The 9,184-nt window shown below is 42.4% G+C and overlaps 1 non-coding gene across 1 annotated transcript; it reads right to left on the bottom strand.

Annotated features, from left to right (window-relative positions):
• Positions 1-1,675: 1,675 nt before the first annotated feature.
• Positions 1,676-1,779, bottom strand: LOC127226565 (U6 spliceosomal RNA). Its single transcript, XR_007834896.1, has one exon. It is a non-coding gene; the product is annotated as a U6 spliceosomal RNA (small nuclear RNA).
• Positions 1,780-9,184: the final 7,405 nt, after the last annotated feature.

The following is a 9,184-nucleotide window of genomic DNA, read 5'->3' as shown; positions in this document are numbered from 1 at the left end:
TAGTTTGTTTAATTGCTGTATATTCATTGCACATAGTGCCAGGCTTCATGATGACAAATTTAGGTGTATTATTCAACCCCTGTCCCATTAGCTTTATTCTTCCCCTTCCTTTTCATCTCCCATTTTCTTCCCTTCTCCTGGTTTTCCTTATGCTTTCATGTCATGTATGTGTGTGTAAATGGCTTTATGTATCTATAAAGAATTCTAGTACCTACAAATGAGAAAAGTGTGATGTTCACCTTCCTGTGTCTGACTCATTTTTTTTAAATATGTTGATCTCCAGTTGGATCCATTTAGGAAAACACTGGGGAAACATTTCAAGATATAGGCACAGACAAGAACTTGTTTGTTTGTTTTGTTTTTAAAACCAGGGTTTCTCTGTGTAACAACCCTAGATGTTCTGGAGCTCATTCTGTAGACCAGACCAGGCTAGTCTCAAACTCACAGAGATCCACCCGCCTAGCCTCCCGAGTGCTGGAATTAAAGGCATGGGCCACCACAGCTGACTAGGCAAGAACTTTTTAAAAGGGATTCCAGCATCTTAGGAAGAACACTAAGAACTGACAAGTGGGATTGGATGACATTAAAAGATTGCTATGCTACACAACAACAACAACCAAAGAGTGCCGGGATTGCCTATAGGATGAATGGAAATCTTTGCTAACTATATATCTCACAGAAAGTTAATATTTAGAAGCCAAAGGGAACAATAACTAACAAAATGCATAGACAGTTCTCAAAGGATGAAGCCAGTGAGATAGCTCAGTGGGTAACGGTGCTTGCTGCCAGGCTAATGGACTGAGTTTGATCGCCTGGGCCCTAGATGGTAGAAGGAGAGAACCAACTCCACATGCAAGTATATGCATGTGCACTCTAAATCCACACACTAGCCTGCCACAAACTCTGCCTCCCTTTAAAAAACAATGAAGCATAAATAGCCAATAAGTGTGCAAACAGTTCAACATCCTTAGCCTCAAGGAAAAAAGGAATTAAAACTGCATTAAGATTACATTTCACCTGAGTCAGGATGGCTATTATTAAAAAAAAATATTATAAGAATAAAACACGTTTATACATTGCTGGTAGGGATGCAAAGTGATCCAAACTAAAAATAGAACTTCCATATGTCCCAGCTACACCACTTCCTGTTCTATACCCTAAGAACGCTGAGGTTTAGTGGTTAACTTACCCACATCTAGTTTACCTAGTTCATTAAGTAGTCAATATATAATTTCTTTTATTTTCCATACTCCATGTTATTGCCAATCGACTAAGTTACAGAGCTAGTGAGAGCCACATCTGGATTCCAAAACTGAATATACATGACCTCAATGTGGGTTCTCACTTAAAACAAAGCTTGGGTGCTTTCTAAACACCAGAAATGAATTGTCGTTGCACACAAGTCCATCTCCTTTCAGCCAGCCATTGGTCTTAAAGTACTTTGCAAAGCAGAAGGCTTTAATTTCAATAAAAACAGTTTATCACTTTTAAAAAATATTAAAGCTTTTGGTATCATGATTAACACAGTATTTGGATGTCTCACTCTGTAGTTGAAGCCAGCCTAGAACATACTATATAGACCCAGTCCTGTCTCAAATTTGTAGGAATTCTGGCTTAGTCTTCCATTTGTTAGGATCACCATGGGCATGCACTGTCTCACATTAGAATTCCTGTAAAAAATGTGGAACAGTTCATGAATTTGCATGTCATCCTTTTGCGGGGCCCATGCTAACATCTGTATCCTTCCAAATTTAGTATATGTGTTGCTGAAGTGAACATATTTCTTAAATGAAAGTCATCATGGTGGCTTTACAATTTATTAGTCACTTAATTTTGGCCAAGCCATTTAATCTCTCTGTGTTTTGTTTCCTCCTTTATTAAATAGAGGCTGATTATGACATCCAAAAATTTTGAAGATGATTCTGATCAACATATTCCCTTGTTCAGGTATTACTTTCCTCTGTGATGGTTAATGTTATATTTAATATTACATTTAAAGTTTAAACTTACTATGCTTGAGAGACCAAAGAGAAAAACATGCCTCTAACATGTAAGCCCCTAGCTTGTAAAAGCTATATCTCTCAGCCCATTTCCCCTTTTCCTCAGATGTTGAAGACTATTCTTAAACTGACTGATCTTGTAATATTTGCTCTACTTGCAAGATAATTGCTCATAAGACCAAATACTACCTCTGCTTTTAAATCCAGCCTGCTTACTCTGCTCAAAAGATAACTAAGACAACTGCAAGTTATATATGTAATGCTATGGGTCCAGAGTCGTTCAGACTAAGCATGAATAAAATTTAACAACGAAGAGGCTTTTACTCACATGTCAGTGCCAGGCGTATACACCAGTGACTCAAGATTCCAAAGTGCAGTGCCCAGCAACCTCACTCAGGGGTTTATCAAGGCAAAGAACACAAAGTTACATCCTGTCTAGTGCAGTGGTTCTCACTATGGGTTGTGACCCCTTTGGTGTTTGAATGACCATTTCACAGGGGTTGCATGGCAGACATTCTGCATATCAGATATTTACAATGCTTGAGTCATAACAGTAGCAAAATTACAGTCATGTAATTTTTGATGTAGCAACAAAATACTTTTATGGTTGGGGTTACCACAACATGAGGAACTGCATTAATGGGTTGCAGCATTAGGAAGGTTGAGAACCACTGCTCTAGTGCAAACAGGAAGTCATCTCCTACAAAGAAAGCTTTTGTTTACAGAAGCAGAAACAGCCATCTTGTTAAAGTCATACAAGACTAGACAATTCCAAAATTTAATGTTTAACAGCCCTTAACATTTGGAAGTTCAATTTTACTTTATAGTTCTCTTATGCATGGAAATTTTAAACTTTTAAACATAAAGTTAGCCATCAACATAATGTTAGTCATCACAATTAAAATAAGACCCTGCCTACAAGTAGTCAGTGAAGGAAACTCATGAACAGCAGGGGCTCAGTCCTGGGCCCTGGATTAGTCACAAACTACACCCATACACCTGTTTTCACAGCTAGATCCTTTTTTAAGCAGGATGGGATGGGGATGGGTGAAAGCAGCTGCTTTCTCACTCAGGCAGAAAACAGCAGCAAATGACCTTGCAGGTGTCTTTTTTGTTGTTGCTGTTGTTGTTGTCTCTCCCCCACCCCCAGGGTTTCTCTGGATTGTTTTGGAGCCTGTCCTGGCACTCGCTCTGTAGACCAGGCTGGCCTCGATCGGGAGATCTGCCTGCCTCTGCCTCCCCAGTGCTGGGACTAAAGGCGTGCACCACCAATGCCCAGCACAGGTGTCATTTTTAAGAAAAGAAAAAGGGGAGGTCTGTGTTAGCATGGATACCATGGTAAAGGAAATGGAGGATGAGGGAGAAGGGGAAGGGCCCTTTGTCCTGGAGGACAAAGGACTGCCTCTGGATAGAGGGAGACAGACATGGCACATGAGCAAATGGCAGTTTATAAAGGTAAAGGGGGAGACCCCATGCTAGGATGAAGTGTTTAATTTTAATTGGGCTTGTTAATTAGGTGAACCAAAGGGGACTTCTGATTGCTAGACCTTGGTAGTCAGTCTCAGGAGGAGGAAGTGGCCAAATAGGGGACTAGACCTTGGTGGCTAGCTTTAGGAATGTAATCTAATGGTTTGCTTTTGGAAAGGCAGAAGGAATGGAGAGAAAAGGAAAGCCTGCCAGAGTCACAGAGTGGACTAACATCCCTTCAGATCAGATACATGTAATCTGTGGCATTGCTTATAATAAGCCCTGGGTTGATATGGCTGGGTGCCGCATCTTGGGACTACTTCCAGGTGCAATCCTGACCCCACACCAGACACCAGTGTCAACAATAAAAAGCCTCTTCTTAGTAAAATTCCTTCATGGTCATGGTGAATCTCTGAGTGACCCCAGAGCCATAACACTTCTGGTGATAGTTAATTTTGATTGTCAGCTTGACTGGGTTTGCAATCACCTAGGAGACACATCTCTCGGCCTATCTGTGGCTGTGTTTCCATCAAGATTTAACTGAGGAGGGAGCACCCACCCTGAATGTGGTTGGCACCCATACCCTAGACTGGAGTCCTAGACTGAATGAAAAGGGGGAGGGGGACGAAGCTGAACCCCAGCATTCATTTCTCTCTACTTTATGATTCCAGTATGACCACTTACTTCATATTTCCACTGAAAGGCCAAATCAGAGCCATCCTAGAGAAAAAGGGCCAAAACCAGCCCTATGTAAGAACCTGACCCCATGACCTGTGCTTACACCATCCACCAAAAAAAACTGTCAGGCAGGAAGGTGAGGTAACCACAAACAGTCCTAACAAGCAGTCCAGACAGATGGGAAGTGGAGACAAACAGCCCTGACCCCAGGGGAACTAAGCCAAAAAGTTGAGAAACAACTTTTATGGGTACAAATGGTACAAGAGATAACCCCTGGAAAATCCCCAATCCCCCTGAACTCTGTAGCCAATCAGCTTCGAACCCATACCCCAACCCTATTCTGTAAACTTTGTCTTTATAAACCCCTCACTTCTGGGGCTCGGGGACTTGTCCTGCAGCTGCTATGTCAGTCTGTGGGATGAGGTCCTTGCCTAGGCTTGAATTTAATAAAGAAACCCCATGCACTTGCATTCAGTGAATCGGCTCCTTGGTGGTCTCTCGAGGGGTCTTGTGAACTGGGCATAAGACCCACTACCACACCTTTCTTGCCATGACTGACTTGTGTAACAGTTCCCTCCGAGATCGAAAAAGTCTATCTTGCAGGAAGTTCTTTAAACAGGAAAGCAAACTTGAAATAGTCTCAGGAAGTCCCTGAAACTGACTAGATTCACCAGGCCCCTCCTGGCCAGAGTAACCAACAAAAGTTGAGTGTCTCTCTCAGACAGAAGGGTGTTGAAATGCCAAGAAGATGAAGTGAAGCTGAACGCAGAGAGAATCTCAAAGGAGAAAAGCTATAAAGACTCTAAGACCAGGTCAGCTGCCTGCAAGAGTCGGAGACCAGCTGAATTGCCTGGATGAGGCTCAGACCAACTGAGCCTGGAAAGGACCGTGTCCAACCTATGGAGTGGCCTGCAGGCTGTGCAATGAGCTCCAGGTTCCCAGCTCTGTGACCTGTCACCCATGCTGTAAGGAACCCCTCACCCATATTTCTGTAAGTAATCACAATAAAACTGATTGATTCACTAAGTTGGACTTAGATGGCATCTATACTTTGGTCTGTTGTGGGTTTCCTATCTTGGGTGAGTCAAAATGTGTGTTATGCCTGCCACCTCCCCCAGGAAAAGTTTTGTCACACAAAAGTATGGGAGTATGAGACCACCAGGGAGAGACAAAACTTCAATTTTAAAATATAAAAAAACAAGGATTTTGTTGATTTATGTTGCAACAATAGCCTCCTTGCAAATCTGAGAGCTGCTGCAAAATTAGAAGACAGGCTGGGGTGTTTAAAGGAATGAACCACGACTGTCTCAAGTTTTTGAGAAACAGCATGATCCTCTGGTATGTGAGGCATTATCGTGTTCTTTGTTTGTTAGTTTTTCCAGAGCAAGCAAGGGTTAAGCAAGGTTACAGAAGCAGAGTGGATATCTGGTTAATATTTTAGAATAACAATTGCATAATAAGGGGAAGGGAGAACAATTTGGGGAGATGAGTGACCCTGACATCCCTTCTCACTTTAAGATTGCTGTCAAACTCAAGCTAATAGGGCCGACCTTAGGGTCATGGTCTAGACATCCTGTAGTTAACAATCCTTAGGCTAAGAAGAAGGTCCTTTACACTCCTAGGTTTTTCTTTTAAACATAGTCACTTAGCTTGAAAATCAGTTTGAAATGGAGCTAGTTGTTAACCATTACAACTGAATCAATCCCCCGAGCCCAAATAAACCTCCTTCCTAAAGTTGCTTTTGTCTGATTTTTGTCACAGTGAGGGGAAAAATAACTAATATATTTTGCAACAGACTTTGCCTTGTAGCTACAACGTTAAAATTTAAAATAATAAGAAAAGGAGATAGACGCCAGGAGTATCACAAATGTCAAAAACAGGGCAGTGGTTCAAACACCTCTTCCTTTTAAGGAGTTGCTGGGATTTTTTTGGGGGGGGCAAATGAGAGGGTATAAGAGCTTTAGTTGTTTTAAAAAGCTTTTGAAAATGTAAATGCTTATCAGACACCCCTAGAAACCTAAACATGATAGATTGAGGTGAACTTCACCTATTCTCAATTAGGTTTCCATTGTTCGCCTTTGGAATGATAGATGGGCTTCTGGAGATAAGGTCAGTTGTCTGTCCCTTGTTGCAAATGCTTCGTCTGTAAAATAAATGAATTACACGGAGCTTTGTGAAATGGTGTTTTTATATGAGGCACAATTATTGTTAATTAAATTAATTGACCGAGTTCACAGTTGAATTGTGACACTCCCCTGAAGGAGATACTAGCTTTGTTCTTCCCCTTGTTTTCCTTGATTCCTTCAGTAATTAACTGTCTGTTTTCCTATACCCAAGGCCGAACCCCAGGCAATGACATTTTGCTTGTCTTGAGACACAAACCCCCGCACACCTGAAGAAGGAAGCTGGAAGATATGAAAAAAAGAGCAGGTCTGCGACTTTTAAAGAAATCCTCTTTAACAAGCCAGCATGACCAAAATAAAAATCATGTAAGAAAAATGATCTCTGGGCAGGATCCAAGCTGAGGACACTGCAAATCAATAAACCAATAAACAAAGCAGAAACAGTGTACTTATTTCATTTAGCTCCCTGATACTCTTTGTACTAGTCTGGGAGGTGGGACCTGCACCATTAAAAACTACCATCAGCTGACAGAAGCAAAAGAGGATACTGGGTGTTATAAACATTTGTGGAGAAGACAGAGAGGGAGCCTTGGCAAAGGGGAGAGGCTCATCATGAAAGACCCCCAAGAGACCCCAAGAGTTTGGAGCCTGTCAGGGGGGAAGGCCCTTGCCCCCAAGAGACGAGACCAGACCACTGGATGCAAGTGCAAGAGGTTATTTATTGTTTACACAGGTACCTGTGGATGCTTCAGTCTTTCGGGGGACTGAGCGTGCCGAGGCTGAGCGTGCTGAGGTTAAAACTCAGGCAGTTTATATAGGGTTGGGATGGCAAGAAGCAGGCTTACAGAAGCAGAAGCATGGTTACAGGGATTTCATTGTTTCATCTAAATGTAGCAGTTGTAGTTAACCAAGGACAGTTGGTTATTCGGGCTGGGCACAAAGAATTCAGTTATGACTATGTCAGCACTCTGGTGGTCTCGATAGATATCCCAGGACCTTCTGTTCCTGCTGACCTTGCTTTGGTCCAAGCTGCAGACCACAGATATCTGGTTGGTGTTGGATGAGAGCAGCACCTGGTTCCCTCCTGTACTTTTCCCATAACTTGACCTTGGCAAATTAGCAAGAGCAATTCAAATGGGCAATAAGCATAGTGGGGGTCTTTCAATCACAGTCAGATTCCCTGAGTTAGTTTGTTTTTCCCCACTGCTGCAATAAATGTTACAGAAGCAGGCTAAGGAAGGGGCTTTGCCTCATAGTGGGGAAGTCACCCACAGTCAGGAAGCTCAGAGAGGGCTCAGCTCAAGTTTCATTTTCTTTTTATTCAGTGCAGGGCTCCAACCCATGCGTGGTGCCTCCCACATGTGGGGTGGTTCCTCCTGCCTCAATTAACTCAGTCTAGGAACTCTCTCACAGGTAGAGCCAGAGCTAGTCTCACAGGTGATTCCACAACATTTCAAATTGACAGTATTACCATCACACACGTTAGCCTTGCCAATTTGACACTCAAACATGTCACTTTTCAGTCATAGCTTCCCACTCCCTTCTCCCTATAGATCCAGGGCCAGATCACCATTCAAAATGTGTTGGATTCAACTTAAAGACTCCATAGTCTTTAATAGTTTCCTTACTAGTCGAAAGTCTGAGTGCAGAGTGGTTTCTGGGATGAGCAATCCATTATCTGCGGGCCTGTATAACATCAATAAACAAGTTGCATACTTCCACATACAAAGGTACTGAGTAAGCATTCTCATTCCAGAAGGGAGGAATGTGGGTATGGCAAGGAAAGATGGTGCCAAAGTAAAGCTGGCAAACACCAAAGCTTGTGGTTCCATATTGGCCATTTTTAGAGTGTGATGGAATCTCCTGTGTGCCAGAGATTGTGGATAGCCTGGCCCCTTTACCGCTCTTTGATCTGGCTCCATTCTGTGCCTGTACTCTCTTTGGTGGATGTCCCATGGTCTTGGTATCCTAGCTTCATACAGTATCTCCTTGGAGCCCTGTTGCAAGGAATCTGATCCTGCCACATAACATATTGCCAGGCCTGGCCTCAGTAGCCTTCTGGAATGTTAGCATAAGACTTTTTGAGCTACTCATTTTTGCGCGCACACGTGTGTGTGTGTGTGTGTGTGTGTGTGTGTGTGTGTGTGTGTTGTTTGCATGTATGTCCTGGTAGTTGCATGTGTGTATGTGTGTGCATGTGTGGGGGTGGGTACATGTACAGGCCTGAGATTGATATCAAGAATCTTCCTTGTTTGCAATTCTACTTTATTTGTTGGAACAGGTGTCTCAATCAAACCCAGAGTTTGCAATACAGCTAGGGATGATATCTGTTTTGTTGTATGTTTCCTTCAGGGACCCCTTGTCTCCACCTTTCGAGGCTAGAATTACATGTGGGCTGCCATGCCCATTTGTTATGTATATGGAAGCACTATAACCCTTGAACCATTTCTTCAACTTTAGTCTTTGTCCTTTCAAACTAATTTGGAATTTTTACAAGATGGAGCTTTTGACAGGTCATATAGAGCAAAGGTTTCTCTTCAAAGGTGCTAAACTCTTTAAAAGGCATCTCTGCTTCTTCAACCTAGTCTTGTCTACTGCTTCAAGTTCTCTCTCCTTCCCCTTCCAAGTGCCACACTTTTCATATCATTTTAATCCAGCTGTTGTTCTTTCTTACTGTGGATCCAGTAGGAGCAGTGAGCATAACTGTGACACAGCTCATTTCCAACATTAACAAGCTAGACGACACTGTCCACATTTGGTAATGCCTATTCCCAAACCTCTATCAAAATGACACATTGATAATTGCTGTCAGTATTCTAGATATTTTCTAGCCCAGAGTTTCAAATACTTCTAAAGGCCCAAGAACCACTCAATCATGTTTATCATAGCAACAGCCATAATTCTCAGGATGGATTT

The sequence above is a fragment of the Phodopus roborovskii genome, unplaced genomic scaffold (assembly GCF_943737965.1).
Source record: "Phodopus roborovskii unplaced genomic scaffold, PHOROB, whole genome shotgun sequence".
Lineage (NCBI taxonomy): Eukaryota > Metazoa > Chordata > Mammalia > Rodentia > Cricetidae > Phodopus > Phodopus roborovskii.
The sequence above is the reverse complement of the archived record's forward strand: the minus strand, read 5'-3'. Positions and strand labels throughout refer to the sequence as shown.